This window comes from Podarcis melisellensis, assembly GCF_964234715.1.
Source record: "Podarcis melisellensis genome assembly, chromosome: 8".
Classification (NCBI taxonomy): domain Eukaryota; kingdom Metazoa; phylum Chordata; class Lepidosauria; order Squamata; family Lacertidae; genus Podarcis; species Podarcis melisellensis.
In genome coordinates, this window is record NC_138540.1 from 35,378,054 (window position 1) to 35,397,251 (window position 19,198).

A 19,198-nucleotide genomic window follows, 5' to 3' on the forward strand; every position below is an offset into this window, starting at 1 on the left:
GCCAACTGAAATGTACACAATATTCTTAAGTATGAAGTGAATGCAGATTATGTTTTCAAGTCGAATTGAAGTTGGTTTGAGGGGTGGGGGTGGGGAAATGCATCAAACAGCAGTGTTGGTCAAGAAACAACGTGATAGGTATGGATTGTGCATATTTGTCATCTGCTCCAGGAAAAAAAGAGGACATCCCATTGTTTCTCACAAGAGGACAGCAGCCGAAATGGCCACTGCGATCTTGCATGATTTCAGGTGTACCCAAAAGGCACTTTTTACGGGGCTGGAATTTCGCACAAATAATGTGACTTGCACAGGAGCGCGTCATGTTGGAAAGTATAAAGTAAAGGTAAAGGGACCCCTGACCATTAGGTCCAGTCTGGCCGACTCTGGGGTTGCGGGGATTCGAAACGCTGACCTTCTGATCGGCAAGCCCAAGGCTCAGTGGTTTAACCCACAGCGCCACCCTCGTATAGCTTGTGTCTAACATTGTTTGAATGCAGCTTGAAAAACTAGCAGTGGGAAGTGCACTGGATGTTGAGTAAGTGGTAAGATGAATGTATATACTGTACTCTCGTTTGACAAACATGTTGTAGCTAACCATGCTAACTCAGGAAGCAAAATATCATTAAAGAAATTTCATCTGAGAATGCTTTTTGGAGTGGCTGAATCTTTGGAGGCCATTAGCTCTTTCAGAGTTTGAGGTCATTTGGATTCTTTTCACATAAGGGGAATTAAGCCTCTCGAAAACGGAATCCCTCCCCTTTTAAATAAATAAATGTATGGTTCTTTTTGTGAAATTGGGTGGTTCTTAATAAGATACATGATTTCCCCAGAGATGTTACTTGGGCACCCGTATAGGACTTTCTCCATTAAAGGCCATGGGGCATTTTCTCCTTCTCCTTTTTTCTTTCCTAATTTAGTGTGACAGTTGCTAATGCCTAGCATGCATCAGAGCAGTGGTTCCAGCAGGAGAAGATGAAATACACAGAGGGACTATAAACAAAAATAAAACAAAGAATGGAGCAGCTTTCCCATAGGGGGGCAAGGGCTGCTCTTCCAAATCTGCATCCATTTCAATTCTGACAGAGGATACCAACAACAAATCTTTGAATCAAAATTAACCTTTCTAGAAAACTCAATTGTGTTTTTAAATCATGGAAGACTGGACAAAAATGAACCAATGGGAGATAATTCTTAGGTCCTGCTTGCATGTTCCACACCAGCGTCTAGCTGGCCACAGTGATAACAGGTTGCTGGAGAAATGGACCACATTTAGGCCACATTCACATCATACCTTTAAAGTGCTCTGATATTACTTTAAACAGACATGGCTTCCCCCAAAGAATTCTGGGAACCCTAGTTTCTTAAAAGTGCTGAGAGTTGTTAGGAGACCCCTATTTCCCTCACAGAGCAATGATGCCCAGAATACCCTGTGAACAGGAATTGACTGTTAAACTGCCGCTGCAACAGATGTACCAAAATCCAAAATAAATCAGGATGTGGCAGGTGCTTGGAATACGTTGTGACAATTTTAGGGCATTGCCGAATGAAATGAAGCCTCCTGCATCTTTCTGTATGCTTCTGCCGCTTGCAAGTTTGTGCCTGCAGCCATCTGGCTCATTGTCCTCCTCCTTCCCTTTCCTCCTTTTCTTTCTTTGTTTCTTTTTTTTAAAAAAGGAGCCAGTGAAACATGTAAGAATCACATGCACAGTTTGGGCTGCTGCACAAAAGGATGAGACAGTTAAGGTGCAGCTAGCGACCATCTCCTGAAGGAGGTATCTCTTGGCAGCTGGCCAAGCAAAATGCAATTGTAGCATTTTTTATTTTTTTCCTTTCTCCTCCTCCTCCCCAAACTCGCTCTTTATTTCAAACATCTGAGGAGAAGCTGCAAATAGACTGATTAACATTTGGGACGTTTTCCGTCCTTCCCTTTGGAATCTTTGGGCTTTGATTCTGCAGAAAGCAAAATGCCTCCAAATGTTAATCAATCTGTTTTCTGTGGGCCCCTTCTCTCTGATGTACAAATAAAAGCATTTGGAGTTTTGCAAGGGGTGGGGGAAGAAAGAGAGTCTCCTTTCGAAGAACTGGGCGGCAAATGCCTTTTTTATTAAGTGGAGAACAGGGATGGGTAGGGCTGCAACCAGTCTATGTTTCAAGGTGGGGAATACTCCATTTCCAAGTGGCATGTCAGAGAGGATTCCATGCTGGCCCTTCAGAGATGGTAGCTTACCCGTGTGTGCATGGCACATAGGCAAAACCTGGAAATAGGCATTGTTGGCACAACTGTGGAGCTATAGGGACTTGTTGGCACCTCTACCTCTGGTCTGCCAGGACTACAGAAATCAGAACAAAATGAACCACACATATAATTTATTTATTTTTACTTTTGTGTAGTCTAGTTTCTATACACACTTACACACTCCTCTTTATTCTTTGTCCAGGCAAATAAGATAGAGGCAAGCAATATTTATATCAGCAGCTGGAAACCACAGGAAGGAAGAGTGCTCTTGGGCTCAGGTCCTGCTTCAAGCCCCCCCAAGTGTCCCTATTTTTCAGGGACATCCATGATTTAGAGAAGCCGTCCTGGTTTATGATTTGATCCTGGAATGTCCCACTTTTCCTTAGGATGTCCCTATTTTCATTGGACAAATGTTGGAGGGTATGCTGCTTGCAGGCTTCCCATTGAGGCATCAGGTTGGCCACTGGGAGAACAGGATAATGGACTACATGGGACAGTGGCCTGATCTAGCAGGGCTCTCCTTACATTCACAGGCATTAGCAGAGTTCAGTTATGCATTGGAGAGTTCTGAGGGCCAGGTAAAGATGCCCAGAGGGCCACATCTGATCCCTGGGGCTTTACCTTGGCCACCCTTGTTCTAGGTCATGGAAGAAATTCTGGAATTCTTCCACAAACACTGCTTCTAACAGTGTTCCGCCCCCCCCCCCAACACTGGATGTCCAGTTGCACATCATGTTGATTCTTCTGTGACTGAAGATGCGTGTCCTGCCCCCTCCCTGTTTTGTTCTGTTGTAATCCTAGTTTTCTAACCAGTGTAGGGATTGTAGCACAATGTGCAGGGGGGGAGAGTGGGATATGTCCAAAGGCTGCTTGTAATTTGAGAATAATGGCCTTTGCAGAGAGAAGCTTGGATTCCAGGGAGCTCACTGGGACATAAACTGTTGAAAAAGATCCCCCTTAAATTATTGTTCTTTTTTTTTTTTTAAGAGAGAGAGGGTGGGGAGGGGAGCTATAAACCATGTTGTGTGTTTATTGTGACCTGGAAGCAAGCCCTGGGATGTAAGGACAGCGTCATTATTAAAACAGAGGAGGATTGTTTTGGAGGAAGTGTGGTTTCAGATACACATCTAGATCTTGCAGGCTTGTTGATGTGAAAACTGACCTCTCTGAAAGTCCAATCCTCTCCCCCCCCCTATTCTCCCCCCCCTTCTTTTAAGAGTGAGCAAGCTGGAAGACAAGACTGGATTTATGTCCATTGCAAAACATATAGCAAGGGCCAAAAGACATTTCAGTATGAAGATCATTGACTTTTTTTTTGTTCTGAGCAGAGCATTTGTTATTAGTTCTTTAGAAGACAGACGGACAGAAGCACTAGAGAAATAGGTCAGCTTCTGATCAGGTGGAAGTAAAGTGCTCAGGGCATTTTTGAGCGAGTTATTGTCAACTCATTTCAAGGGACTTCTGGTGTTTTTTTTTTAATTGATTGCACAATAGATTTTGTCAAAAAGAGGCAGTGTAGTGTGGTTGGAGCAGGGACGGGGGAGCACATGGTTTTCCAGCTTTTGTTGGACTCTCACCAGCCACAATGGCCACTGCTCGGAGATTATCCGAGTTGGAATCCAACAACATCCGTTGTTGGCCATGCTGGTGATGCCAACCCTGGGGGCTGCCCAGTTGGTGTTGGCCCATGTCTGTAGAATGCCCTCCCTGGTGAGGTGTGTCTGTCTCCCTCATTATTAACTTTTGGGAGGAATGTAATAGCATTCCTTTTCATCCAGGCATTTGATGGCTGAAAGAAATGGTTCCAGGCCACTGAAACCACTGCTTGTATAATGTTTTCAACTGTTTTCATATATATTGATGTGTTTGTCACCATGAACTTCTTTGGGAGGAAGAGGAAGATCTAAATTGAATGAATGAATGAATGAATGAATGATCTGGAAGGCTACAGTTTCTCCATCCCCACCCTCAAGAGTACTTTAGCTTGTTTATTTTATTTGTATGTGGTAAACAAAGCTTGCTCTCCCCCCCCCCAAGTTGCTAATCTTGCCTAATGTTTATCTGGAATCAGCACCTGTTCCCTGTTATGAATAAACTTACAACATGGAAAAACTTCCATGGAAAAGGAAGGCAGTGGAAAATTTTCTGGAGTTTTCCCCACCTTACATCAATGACACCCAAGACTGTGACTCTCACTGAAACGGACCCGCCTAAATCTTTGTGGCAGGCCCATAAAAGCAAACATATGGAGATGTTGGAGGTTTTGGCAATGGATCCAAGTGATCAGCTTCCTCCAAGCATGCCTGAAGTTGGACCACCACATCTTTTCGAGCACCTTGCAGGTTTGCAGTGGAATTCCAGGGCTTCTTCTGTGATAGTAGCACCCAAGAGTGTCTGTAGTGAAGGAGGCTGGTCTTTCAGGTATTGGAGTAATCCAGGAAACTTTGTGAAACCCAACTAGTTCATTTCTAATTGCGGGTCTAGTTTAAATGCCTTCTCTGTTCAGAGGGATTGTCAGAGAAGCAGACTTCAGCAGAGGCTCTGATTATGCTGAGGCCCTGCACGTTGGTGCACTTAATTCAACCCTGTTTTTCAATGAAGCCTCCCTCTTGCAAATTCAGGCAGCCGCCTATTCCCCAAGCCTTTCTGAGTTCTTGACAGCTTTGACATGGTGTGACATTCTACTTGTGGATACAGCTGTCACTCAGGTGGGCATTTTTTCCCCCTAAAATTTTTTTTGACAGTTATTTCCCCCCCCCTTCTTAAAACCAATATAGTTTTCTTATGTGACAGCTGAAATAAGGCTTTCAAACAGCACTTAATTGGAGTTAGGGCTCAACCTCCCAATGTGTGAAGTGGAACATCAATGCATTTGCAATCATGTCTCCTGCAAAAGAAAGGAGAGAGGGAGGAAGAAAGCTGTACTCCCGCAAACAAAACTCTAGCCTTGTCATAGAAAGGAGGGATGGAACAGATAAGATATAGGAGTTTTTGTGTTCAGATCTCTTGATGTTTTCCTTTCTTGCTCCAAAGCACCAATTTGTGGGAGATCAGATCAGACCAGGAGTAAGGAAGGAGGCGGCGATTGACACCTTTGCCCCTATGTGCTGATTCCATAATTCCAAACAGTCCCACAAAAATTGCTATTAGGTGCCTGGATATAACTCTCCAAGGAATTTTGTGGGAGGTGAGTGGGGCTAATGGAAGTTTGCCTCCTGTTCAGAATTGAAGCTATGAGCACCTTAATGATGCTATGTATGGACTGCTTTTAAAATATTTGAATGCTGCCATTTCCTTGATTCATGCACCTGTTTGTAAAACCTAGTGATAGCTCTTCTTAGCCAATAACTTTGGGAAGCTGCCTCATATTGAGTCAGACCACTAGTGCATCTAGATTGGTATTGTCAATGTTAACTAGCAATGACTCTCCAGGGTTTTAGACAGCAGACATTGCAAGCCCTACCTGGTGATGCCAGGGATTGAACCTGGGATCTTCGATTGGTATGACTAGTATTTGCTCCCATAATACAATGGTACCTCAGGTTAATTCGTTCCAGAGGTCCGTTCTTAACCTGAAACTGTTCTTAACCTGAAGCACCACTTTAGTTAATGGGGCCTCCCACTGCTGCCGCTCCGCCGGAGCACAATTTCTGTTCTTATCCTGAAACAAAGTTCTTAACCTGAAGCACTATTTCTGGGTTAGCGGAGTCTGTAACCTGAAGCATATGTAACCTGAAGTGTATGTAACCCGAGGTACCACTGTAGTTGTTCTTAAGTCCTCAAACAATAAGTAATTAATGACAGTTTTCTCCATCATTTTGACATTTCCTTCACATTAAAATGCATGTAAGTTACGTAACTTATATAAGATAATGACAGTGAAACTAATACTGCAGTATTTGGCAGAAGCTGAAATGCAGTGGAACGTAAACAGAATTGATTGTGGTGAATACAGAGCAGAACGGAAAGTGCTGTCTTCTTACATTCCTGTTGTCAGATAGCATCAGTTGCACTTTACAGATGGACAAGTAACGTTTGAGAACATTTTGGGGCTCAGTTTTTTGTTTTGTCCATTGCATTTAAAATTGTACATTCAGTTAGCTACAATTACCTTGGTACAGGTACTCACAAAAATCCACTGAATAAGGTAATTTTGTAGCATTGGAGGTTATGCCATTTATTGCTTTTTTCCCCTGACTCTGGATGCCTTGTGGGTCTAAGAAATGGTTCCCACCAGCCACCAAGGGCTTGATCACTAGTTCCAGTAATTTAATGTCACATTTTGCTCCTAAATTTGCCAGAATGTCCCCCAACTTTGCAATCTACAGGGTGAACATATGGGTTCAGCTGATTGTATTAGCTAAGGTACACTGTAGTCGGTCTACAGCAGCAAAATTTTCTACTGGACCTTCAAGCCTTTTGAATTGCTATTTGAAATTGTTTTTAAATGTTCCCCACCTGCCCTAGAACGAAAGAGGGAAAAAACACTCCAGCATTGCCTGGAACTGATTAGCTTTCCCCGTTAGCTTCTGGTCTGTTAGTTTTGCCAGGTTCAAAAGCCCAATAACACTGCCAGCAAACTCACAGCATTATCCCATTATCACTGGGGATCAATGTATAATTTTACCTCTAGAAATATTTCTCGAAAACCCTTGCTTTCCCATGGACACTCTCGAGCATGCTCTTAATTATGTCCGTGACTAATTTTAACAAGTTAGCTGATATTAATCCCACATCCCTCCGTAATATTTTCTCCCCCGGCTGATTTAGAACTTCAGAGGCCCTTTTGGCTGTAATGCTTGACGATTGTTTAAAGAACTGGCATACAGCTGCAGTTGTATGAAATTTCACATTCTCTGGCTGAAACGGTTTCTAAGGTTTGCAGACGGGTGCTGGAGACAGCATGATCGCCCGGGCAAAAGAATCCATCCTGTCTCTAAACTGATCAACCTAAGTTGCCTATAAAATCACATCCTTTTACACTGATTTCCTCCCTCGCCAAAATGTGCTGAATAATTGCAATGCAGTCCAGCCAGAGAAGAGCAAAATTTTCTTCACAGCCTCTGCAAAGGGTGTGTGTGTGTGTGTGTGGTTGTGTTTCTTTTTATTTGATCTTTTACATCCGCCCTAGGGCCGTGAACTGCAGGACTCGCTTTAGATTAGTAGCTTGATCCTGCCTGAAGTGACAGTGAGTCATAGTAGGAACCAAAACGTTCTATAGGTGGTTGTGGAAGGAAGCATTGTTAGGGAGCACCGAGCAAGGGATAGAAACCTAGCAGAGTAGCCATTTTGGATAACTCTTGTTTATAACACTAGCAGCACATAGGAGCTTCTTTTACCAACTTTGGCTGGCAAGACAGCTACAGCCATTTCTGGACCACAATAGCTTGAACTTTGCTGTGCATGCACTGGTAACCTTCAGGCTGGACTACTGCCATATGTTGCATGTGGGACTGCCTTTAAGGTTGGTCTGGAAGCTGCAACTGGTGTAAAATGTGATGGCTCTGCTGCTCACTGAGGCAGGATATCGCCAACATGTTACTGTTGAAAGAATTGTACTGTCTAATAATTACCGTAGCTGCCTGGCTAAGTTCAGGGTGCTGGTTTTGGTGTACAAAGTCCTATACATCTCAGGACCAGGAGACCTAAAATATAATCTCACTCCTTATATTCCCAGCTGAACACTGTGCTCTATGACAGCCTCCAGCAGACCGAATCTTATCAGTGTACACTTTTCCAGCTCTGCCATATCCTTTTTGAAGTGAGGCAACCAGAACTATACACTGTCCAAGTAGTTACCGGTAATAGCATTGCCTCTTCAGCCTCCTGCCTCGCCAAGCCCACAGCCTCACTTCTTGATAGAGTTTCTGTAATCCTCAGACCTTCACATCTGAAATGCCCAATCCCAGGTGTTTGTGGGTTGACTGAAATGAAGTATCTTGTGGCTCAGTATTACTGTGTTGAACACCATACATACACCTTCTATAAGCAAACAGTGACAATCCTCTTTCCACTGCACATAGGCAGGGTGTGTGGAATATTTTAGGACCTGAGGGCCATACATTCTCTTCTGGGGGCCACATGACACTGGTGGGTGGAGCCAGTGGCCAAAGTAGGTGGAACAAAAAAGCAACTCTTACCTTTGTATGGAAAGCTACATTCAGCCAGATGTTTCCATGCTTGCCATAATACACAAATCTGCTCTCCAGGCAAGCAAGAGGCATTATCATAGTTCGAGAACGGACAAAAGAATTTGAAGTGTGGTTTAAGGAGAGGGCAGAATCCCAAGGGCCAATCAGAGAGGTCTGGAGGTTTGCATTTTGCATCTTTTGGGGGAAGCCGTGGCCGTTTAAAGCAGTGTGATACTGTTTTAGATGCTTCATGCGGACATGGCCTAGCATGAGTGAAGCTTCAGCAAACTTGTTGCCTCGGCAATCTCTCAGGATTTTTTTTTAAGTGAACAAGAAAAACAAAACAAGAAAAAAAGGGCAAACTGCTGGTGTTAGTATTTTTTTATTTTCTTTTTTTAATAATAAAAAAGTGAATTCTTAAAGGAAGGCAAATACCACGCTCTTGTCTTTTAACCTGAAACACAGCCTCTAGGCCCCACCATTCCTTTTTGTACTTTTACTTTTTTTAAAAAAAGAAGGAAAGCTCCTTTGATACAAGATAGGAACTAATTCTAGGGGCGGACCCAGAACAGCACACAGATACCTGCTGATTTGCCAACTCGTGGGTTTTTTAAGCCTCCTCAGCCGCTGCTGGCACCTCTCGTCTGTCATTGACAGGAAGATCTTTCTCCGTGAAGGGCGATTTACTCAGCAGGAGGTCTGCAAAGTGACTGCCTCGGGTACTATAAAATATATAAGAGTCAAATCATATAGAAATGAGAAGGGGAATGGGGGAAGAGAGGAGGCAGGAAGAGGCCAGCTCTTCCCTTTTAAAGAGAAGAGGAAGAAGAATCAGGGAAGAAAAAAAGGGGGGTAGATGTAGAGAAAGAAACAGAAATGTCATCATTCTCACTTGAGAAATGAGAGGTTGGGGGGGGGGGGAGTGAGAATAGAAAGGGTTTTAGCTGGATTTGAGCATTTAGAACCACCAGGACCTTGTTTCAGGACTAGGACTCAGCTCTGAAATGTGCCAGATAGAGGAATGCAAAAAGCAGGGCTTCTGAGCATGGGCAGAGTATTTTCAGTATGACTGAAGAGTTGCAACTTTCTGAACATAGGGATAAGAACATAAGATGAGCCTTCTGGATCAGGCCAATGGCACCTCTAGTCCAGCATCCTGTTCTCACAGTGGCCTACCAGATGCCTGTGGGAAACCCACAAGCAAGACCCAAGCACAAGAACCCTCTCTCCTTCTGTGGTTTCCAGCAACTGGTATTTAGAAGCATTTCTGCCTTCAGTTTTGGCTGGTAGCCATTGATAGCCCTCTCCATCATGGATTTGTCCAATCCACTTTTAGAGTCATCCCATTTGGTGGCCATGGCTGTTTCCTGCGGGAACAAGTTCCATAGTTTGAGTATGTGTTGTGTGGCGTGAAGAAGTTCTTTCTTTTATCTCTCCTGAATCTTCCAACATTCATCTTCACTGGATGTCCAAGGTTTCTAGTGTTACGAAAGAGGGAGAAAAACTTTTCTCCATCAACTTTCTCTGCGCCATGCATTTTAAAAATGTCCTTATATCATGTCACCTCTTCCTTTCTTTTTCTCGCTAAATTAAAAAGTCCTTTGTAAGGGAATCGCTCTATCTCCACGATAATTTCGGTTGCCCTTTTCTTCATTTGTTGTTGAACTTTTTTGGCATGCTCTGTTCTTCCAAACCAACTGCAAAAATGGAAGCATTAGACGTGCCCACAGTTGGGAGCCTCTCCTCCCCCACATCTGTTCCCAATCCTTAATAATTTGCTCTCCTCTGCGAGTATAATAGGTTTCCTTATAAAAATCCCCCCAAAGATGCTTTGCTTTGTATAATGAGCTTAAAGCCTCTAATGGCCCTCCTTGCTCCAAATTGCTTCAAGTTTCTCACCGCACCGTATGTGGCGTATTAATTTTTCCAAAGAATTTGAGTTTAATACATCCTTTTAAAGGACATTGTTGGAATTGCCAGCTTTCCCACCCTATTCATACTGCAGATCTCTACCCCTGCCCTCCCGCCATACCCCTCTCTACCTGGGTAATTTGGTCCAGCCACTGAAAAATTCCCAGAATGAAGGAAGGACCTCAGGTGGGGTCAAGGACAAGGAGGAGACAAGAAGCATGCAGGCAACCCAGAGCTGCCAACTGACCAGGGCATGGCCTGCTCTTGCACCCTGCGCCACAGTATTGATCAGCAGAAATGAGCTTGCAAAGCTTTTCGTAGCTTGGAGTATACATAGATTAGGGGTAGGGAACCTTTTCCAACCTGAGGGCCACATTCCCTTCTGGGAGGCCTTCTGGGGGCCACATGTGAGTGGCGGGTTGGGCCAGTGGCAAAAGGGGGGTGGGCAAAGGATGACAATTTTACCTTTCTACAGCAGGCTAGTTTCCATACATTCTCTCACACCCCTCTCTATCCTCAGTCCGGGTGAGGAAAAGAAATCATCAGAGGTCAGGGACATGTTCCAGCCAGGCAAAACATTCAAAGAAGTAAGGTCGGCAAGGGGTTTGTCCTGGAGAGAGAAGGTGCGACTGAGGAAGGGGTGACCTGGAGAGAGTCCCATGGACCAGATAAGGAGGATTGGAGGGCTACATTCTGATTCCCCACCTCTGGAGACCCTGAGATTCCCCAGGCCTAGTAACAGCCTCTAGTTAACTGCCAATCCGTACTTACCAATAGAAAACACCTTGGGAGTGCATAGCTCCGGTCTTCTTTCTCTCCCAGGACATTAAAGGAGCTCTGTGAGCCCCATGGGGGCCTCAGGCTGCAAAACATCTTGGGCTGGCCTTGGTTTAAACCAACTGCATTGGTGCCCATCACATCATTTTGTTGGAGCAGACTCCGTAGTTTAACTATGTGTTGTGGTGGACTATGTTTCCTCTGCCGTATATTTGCATTGCAGACCTCTGCTGAAGGAAGAGGCTGCTGCTTCCACTTTCACCAGCCCTGTCTGGTGTTTAGATTAGCAGTTAAATGTCTGGTTCAGCCATTACATTGATTCTTTGTGTTGCTCAGATGTCATCTGAGGTCAAGGAAATATTCTACAAAAAAAGAACTAGAGACCTGGGGCCATTTCTGCTTTTGTTTTCCTAGCTAAAATGGTGGTCGTGGTGGTGATATTGGTTGCCTAGTTGGGCCTGTGCCAAGTAAAGCCAGCAAGGAGCTTGAAAGGGTCTAGAACAGGGGTAGCAAGTGTTGTGAATTCCAGCTATTGTTGATCTCCCTTCATTCCTGACAATTGGCCATGATGGCTGAGGATGCTGGGAGTTTCCCATAGTTCCCCAAGTTTTTCTGCTTAAATTATAGGGTTGTACTTGACTTAAGTTCAACTCAGTTCTAAGTGTACCTTTAAGGGCATGGCCCAGGTCTAGGTTGGATATGGCATTTCATGGATAGAGCCAAGCAGAATCTAAAGCAGTGTTTCCCAACCTTTTTTGGGCAAAGGCACACTTGTTTGATGAAAAAAATCTCGAGGCACACCACCATTACAGCCCCGTGACGTCAACGCGCAGCGTCACGCCGGGAGGGACGCACGAAAGTGTAACTTTCAATTTTTTTCCCCTCCCCCTTGCCGGGGAACCTCCAAGCTTTGGGGGTGGGGGGGAAGGAGGCAGCAAAGCGAGGGACTGAGGGACTCCTCCAACGACAAGGGTTGGGGAAGAAGAGAAAGGGCTATTCCGCTCCAGTCACGGGAGGGGAATATGTACTGGCCCAACTGGTGTGCAGTCTTCGGAAAGCGGGGTGCGGGAAGGAAGCCTAGGCTCGGGGTCCACCGACCTCGGCGGAGAAAGGCAACAACCAGAGCCGATTACGAGCCGGCGCGTGCGTGCAGCGGCTGGCCTCAAGCTCGGGAAGCTGCGCGCGGCGATGTTGAGGCGGGGCGCGCGAGAGCTTGGGGGCGGGGCGGGAGAGAGAGAGAAAGAGTTGGCAGCACCAGGCGCTGTTACTTATTGCGCTGCGGACGCTGCCAGCAACTGCGGTGGTTGTGCGGCGGCCGCCGCCGCAGAACATCCTCGTCAGTCAGCTGAGCTGCCTGGCGGCGTAGGGAGCCGAGGGGCGGGGCTTCCTTTCTGAAGGAGCTGAGGGTGGGGGTCCTCCGGCGCCTTCGGTGAAACGGCGCCGGCCCAGAGCGCTTCTAGGAGGCTGCCTTTGTGCGCGACGTAAAGCCCTCTTTCCCTCCCTCCAGCCCCGTGTCACATGTGGAAAAGGGGGCTGGATCCAGTGATGCAACTCGGAAAACTGTTAGGGAAGCCAGAGCAGGAAAGTGAGTGGGAGGCGGCGGCGCCGCTTTAACCCACGTTTCCTTTTTGAAAGAGAAACCAGTGTTTCCCAACCTTTTTTGGACTCGCTCGCGGCACACCAGGCAACATCTCGCGGCACACTAGTGTGCCGCGGAACACCGGTTGGGAAACACTGATCTAAAGCAATGGTTGGGAACCTGTGACCATCCAGACATTGTTGGACTCCAGCTCGCAGCAGCGTTGGCTAACCCATCCAATTTTCAGGCATGATGGGTGTGATAGTTCAATGATATCTGTGTTGGCTATAAGCAACCTTGCGTGCCTCCGGTCAGTAGAGGGTAGTGTTGAGACATAGATAAACAGGAGAAATTACACTTTGGGGTTTCCTACTAATCCCTCAAGCTCCGCCCCTTCATCTTGTCCCTTTGCCTGATCCCTCCTTCCTGCACGAGGCAGCCATGAAACCACCTCTCGCCATGTAGGCTTTAGAAACTACAGTGGTACCTCGGGTTACATACGCTTCAGGTTACATACACTTCAGGTTACAGACTCCGCTAACCCAGAAATAGTGCTTCAGGATGAGAACAGAAATCGGACTCCGACGGCGCGGCAGCAGCAGGAGGCCCCATTAGCTAAAGTGGTGCTTCAGGTAAAGAACAGTTTCAGGTTAAGTACGGACCTCCAGAACGAATTAAGTACTTAACCCGAGGTACCACTGTAAAGCCATCCTTGTAAATACTGTATGAAGAAACTGTAAGCAAAGAATCTTTTTCCTTTACTAATGGGACCTCTGTGCATTTTATTTACTCTTTTAAATCAATGCTAGTGGTGTGTGGATGAGACAGAATGGGTGGTGGAGGGAGTGGGTAGATTCATCTTCCAAGCTATAAACCAAACAACTATATATATTTTAAAACCCAAGTATCTGGAGGACCACAGCTTCCCCATTCATGATCTAGCATTTACTCTCTTTTAAGATGCCACTTTTGGTTACCTGAGGGCTTTTTCTTTAGTACAGTGGTACCTCGGGTTAAGAACTTAATTCGTTCTGGAGGTCCCTTCTTAACCTGAAAGTGTTCTTAACCTGAAGCACCACTTTAGCTAATGGGGCCTCCCACCGCCGCCCCACCTCCGCGCAATTTCTGTTCTCATCCTGAAGCAAAGTTCTTAACCCGAGGTACTATTTCTGGGTTAGCAGAGTCTGTAACCTGAAGTGTCTGTAACCTGAAGCATCTGTAACCCGAGGTACCACTGTGCTGGCATAAGCCGGTGACATCATCACCCTGATTCATTAGCAAGCTTTGAATCGTATTGAACTAAGTCCTACTCAGAGTAGACCCATTGAAATTAATGCACCTAAGTTACTAATTAACTTCATGGGCTCCACCCTGGGTAGGGCTAGTGCTGAAAACCAATTTATCTTTGTTGTTGTTTAGTCATTTAGTTGTGTCTGACTTTTCGTGACCCCATGTACCAGAGCACGCCAGGCACTCCTGTCTTCCACTGCCTCCCGCAGCTTGGTCAAACTCATGCTGGTAGCTTCGAGAACACTTTCCAACCATCTCATCCTCTGTCGTCCCCTTCTCCTTGTGCCCTCAATCTTTCCCAACATCAGGATCTTTTCCAGGGAGTCTTCTCTTCTCATGAGGTGGCCAAAGTATTGGAGCCTCAGCTTCAGGATCTGTCCTTCTTGCAGTCCATGGGACTCTCAAGAGTCTCCTTCAGCACCATAATTCAAAATCATCAATTCTTTGGCGATCAGCCTTCTTTATGGTCCAGCTCTCACTTCCATATATCACTACTGGGAAAACCATAGCTTTAACTATACGGACCTTTGTTGGCAAGGTAATGTCTCTGCTTTTTAAGATGCTGTCTAGGTTTGTCATCACTTTTCTCCCAAGAAGCAGGCGTCTTTTAATTTCGTGACTGCTGTCACCATCTGCAGTGATCATGAAACCCAAGAAAGGAAAACCTCTCACTGCCTCCATTTCTTCCGCTTCTATTTGCCAGGAGGTGATGGGATGAGTGGCCATGATCTTATTTTTTTTTATGTTGAGCTTCAGACCATATTTTGTGCTCTCCTCTTTCACCCTCATTAAGAGGTTCTTTAATTCCTCCTCACTTTCTGCCATCAAAGTTGTGTCATCTGCATATCTGAGGTTGTTGATATTTCTTCCGGCAATCTTAATTCCAGCTTGGGATTCATCCAGTCCAGCCTTTCGCATGATGATTTCTGCATATAAGTTAAATAAGCAGGGAGACAAAATACAGCCTTGTTGTACTCCTTTCCCAATTTTGAACCAATAAATTTTTCCATATCCAGTTCTGACTGCAGCTTCTTGTCCCACATAGAGATTTCTCAGGAGACAGATGAGGTACTCCCATTTCTTTAAGAACATGCCATAGTTTGCTGTGGTCGACACAGTCAAAGCCTTTGACCTTATCTTACTGCTTTTATAAAATAAAAAAGCAACATAGGGGCATTTTGTTTTAAGACAACAACTAACTGGCCTATGAACAGTCTAGCCAAGGATCCTATTGGTTCCCCCCTCCCCACTTTTTTTTTAAATCTAAATTGAGCTTCTTGGTCAGAGTTTTAGTTTCTTTTCACTGTTATCCTCCCCCCCTTTTTGCAAAAGCCCCCACCCAAAATACTCTGCTTCCCATTGCCTTTGTACCTAGCATTTCCCTCTCCCCCTCCCTTCCCTAAAAGGTTTGATGATGCATTGTGATTTTCCTTTTCTACAGGGGCTTTATGAAGGGAGCTGGAGGGAGTTCTCATTAGTCTCACTGACATCTTTTATCACTTATCAGAGGAACAAGCAAACGGAGAGCGATTCCTTTGATCATGGCAAAAGGAGAAAGAGTATTAAAAACTCTATGAAGATTTGCTAAGTAGAAAGTGGGAAAGACAGTCTATAGCGTGTTTCAAAGAAAGAAACATGATTTAAAGTTGCCAGATTTGCTTGTATGTATTAAAGAATTGTTAATGATGCTGCATCCTATGTGTGCATCCTTTATCCCCCCCTCCACTTTCTTTTCTTTTCGTTCTTTAAACAGGCAAACAAGCGCTCTTCAGCGGTAAGGGCAGGTGATATCAATGGGACTGAGGGAGGGAAAAAAGATACCTTGAAAGATGGGTCGTCTCAAAGGGATTGGCGGGTTTCTGGTGGGGAAATGGTTGAAAAACAAAAATAAAGCTAGGAAAGTAGTGCACGATTGAGTTCTCATGGGAGAGCTGGGCCTGAATGCCTTCAAGGTTCTTTTTCCTTTGAGAGAAAGGTAGGATTCTTGTTTTATTTTATTGGGTGTTAGCGGGGGAGAAATGTCTGCAAAAATGGGAACATCTTGTCGTTATCCTTCCTGAGCTCAAGGGCCCTCAACGCTCAAAGGGACCTGGAGAGAAAGGCTCGTCTCTTCTCGGTATTGCAGGTGAGAATAAAGTGTTGCTATCTAGGGAAAGGACCGTTTCGCTGAGCTGATTCCCCCCCAACATTATCACCGATAGTGGAGCCGATTTCTGGTCACACCCACCCACCATTAGCTCTGATATTGGAGGCATCAGTGCAGGGCCAGCATCAGCACTTGGCATCCTTGGGCAGTACCATGGCAAGGTCCACAACTGACATCTCCCTCCTTTGCCTCCTGTGATGGCCTGGGATTCGGACTCGGAGGCTGAACCTGAGGAATCCCAGCCTGCACAGGAGTCCCAGCCTCCAGAACCAGCTGAGCTGGGGCTGGGGCCTGAGCCTGAAGGGTCCTCACCTGTGCTGGATCCTCAGGTGCAGGCGTCAGCTGAGTCTGCTCTGGCTCCTGAGGTGATGGAGGACCCATTGCCTGCAGGTGCTCCACTCTCAGCCCCGTCAAGGGAAGCTGAGATTGCCTCTGGGTCTGGTAACCCTCCAGCCTCTCCTGAGCTGCAGAGGCTCAGGGTAGAGAGGCGGAGGGAACTAAGTTCCAGCAGGAGGAGTGCTCACCTCCAGGCCAAGAGAGGCGTGTCACCTGTGGACTGGGGCCGCCCTATGCCTTGGGGCAGATAAAAGCCAGTCAGCCCCAGTCCCAGGTTGCGGGAGCAACATTGTTGGTAGCCTGTTCTTGCCTGCACCCTGTCCTGCTCCTCTGCCAGAGTTCCTGACCTCACCCAACTCCCTGCCTTGGACCCAGCTTCAGCTTTAACGGACAGCCTCCATACCGCACCCTTGACCTCGGACTGGTCTCGGACCTCGCCGCATGGTTAACCCTCGGGACCAGCACACCTCCCCTTTAATTTTGTTTTCCAGCCCCGTTCTGTGAACAGCACTAGGTGGCCAGTCTGCTATTTAAATCCCCCACAATGCCCAAGAGTAATACTATGTCAGGAGTATGGTGGGAAATTTCAATGGCAGCTAGTCCCAGATGCCTGGCACGCCTCAGATAAGCTGTTTACGACCCACTGGACAAAATGGGCACGGAAGAAGCTCAGTGGACATGTCACCATGACACAAAGTGAGGTCTCCGCTTCAAGAATGGATTGTTGTGTACACATTGTAAACATGTTTCGCTGTGTTTTTATATATTTATATTTTTAATATCTTGTTAGAAGCTGCCCAGAGTGACTAGGGTAACTAGTCAGATGGGCAGGGTACAAATAATAAAATTATCATTATCAGGCAGGCAGATTTAACACCGATGGGATGCAGTCCACCCAGGGAGTAGGTTCATGTGGCTGTTCTCCTATGCTAGGGATGGAAAGATTTGTCCATTTTAGTTTTTCTCAGGTTCTGGTTTTTCAGTCTTAAGTTCATTCCTCTACATTTCTGCATCTGTTTGAGGAGTTAAAAGAAAACTACCCCCCACCCCAAAAACAGGCCTCGTGAAAATTCTCAAGCACTTTGGTGCAATTTTCTCTTAATATGCGCTCAGTTTTCCCCACTATAATCTTATTTCCACTAATATGTGCATTTTTTACTCACCTTTGCCTAATAAGCACACCTTTGTACATGTTATTTGGTTAGAGAACTGCGCCACAAAATTCAGAGAAGTGCAAACTTTGAAGGATATTGGTGTTTTGCAAATTTTGCAATTTCAGTAGGCTAGTATTAAACTCCAAATCAAATTGCATTTCTGAGTTTCAACATTTTCTGCAGGTTTTTCTTGTACTTCTGCAAACTTCGGGGTCCCCCCATGCCTACTGATAGCTTCCTCTTGAGCTGGGATGGTGCCTGTTGGCTCCATAACGATTCGCTCTTGAAGAATGTGACACCCTCATGACCTGTCAATGGCTATTACATGGACAACCCTTAAGCTGATGTTGTGCAAATCCTCAGTTTTGTGCTCCTTAGTGCAACTGGGGGCCTCTCCAGACCCTGTGGTTTCCCCATGAAGAACGTGCCGCCATCATTAATTCTTCAGGTAGCAACACCGTTCGAGTAAGTCACTGATTCTTTGAGATTGCATGGCTCATACCTGCCACTGCAGCATCAACCCCCCTGGCAATGGCTAAGAACGTAAGAGCCTTCATCCCTTTTCACCACCCAAAAGGACCAGAATCATCTTTTTTTAAAAAAGAAAGAAAGAAAGAAAGCTGCTATTCTCTGGAATTTGAAATGTGTACTTGGTGGTGGTGAAGCATAACAGCTTCTCCCCCCTCCCCCCCACTGGTACTTGGAAAGAGCATTTTCCCCAACAGTGTCACTGCTGATGTCTGCATGGGCAGTCCAGCTTAGAAGCCATTTACTCAGCCATGAAACTTACTAGGTGACTAGTCACTTCCTTCCAGCCTAACCTACATCACAGGGTTGTTGAGAGGATTAATTGAGTGGGGAAATACCATGCTCTCTACCTTGAGCTCCTTGGAGAAAAAGGTGGAATATAGATGAAACAAATAAAAAAATATTATTAGGATAGCTGCGCCTCTCTTCATTTATGGAGCTCCCTGAGGTATCAAGCTCATGGCTGTTGGAAGAAAAAACTGGGAGTAGATGGGGCTTTAAGGAAATAAGAAGAGGCTGCTAGATCAGGCGAATGGCTCACCTGGTCCAGCATCCTGTTCTCACAGTGGCCACAAATAGGACCTGAGCAAAATAGCATCTCTCCCCACTTGCGATTTCCAGTAGCTGACATTCAGAAGCACACTGCGTCCAACCATGAAAGCAAAAAATAGCTGTACTCTTTTAAAGCCGTCCATGTTTGTGATTACCGCTTCCTCCTGTGGGAGCGAATTTTGTAGTTTAACAATGCGCAGTGTGAAGAAGTTCTTTCTTCCATCCATGAATTCTAGTGTTATGCAAGAAGAAGATATATTGGGCCCTTCCAGATTTTCACCATGTTCAAATGAAATTTGGTCACATGCCCGCAAAAACAGGTCGCACAATTATAGTTGATTGGGAGATCTTGCCCAGTAAACCTTCTTCCAGGTTCATGGCTGAGTGGGGATTGGAACTCTGGTCTCCCAGGTCCTAGTCCAACACTCCAACCACTAACAACACCAGCTGTTACGACTCGGAAGTCCTGACGGATTTTTATTTCAGAGGGGTGGGTGGGTGTCTAACAGATAACCCACTTCAGTCCTGCAGTGGTGAGGAGGGGAAAACACTTTGCAT

General features: G+C 45.7%; 1 long non-coding RNA gene across 1 annotated transcript; it reads left to right on the forward strand.

The window, feature by feature from the left end:
* Positions 1-9,921: 9,921 nt before the first annotated feature.
* Positions 9,922-15,610, forward strand: LOC309377179. The gene is made up of 2 exons (XR_014171471.1): positions 9,922-11,013; positions 15,366-15,610. It is a non-coding gene; the product is annotated as an uncharacterized lncRNA (long non-coding RNA).
* The last annotated feature ends 3,588 nt before the right edge of the window (positions 15,611-19,198 follow it).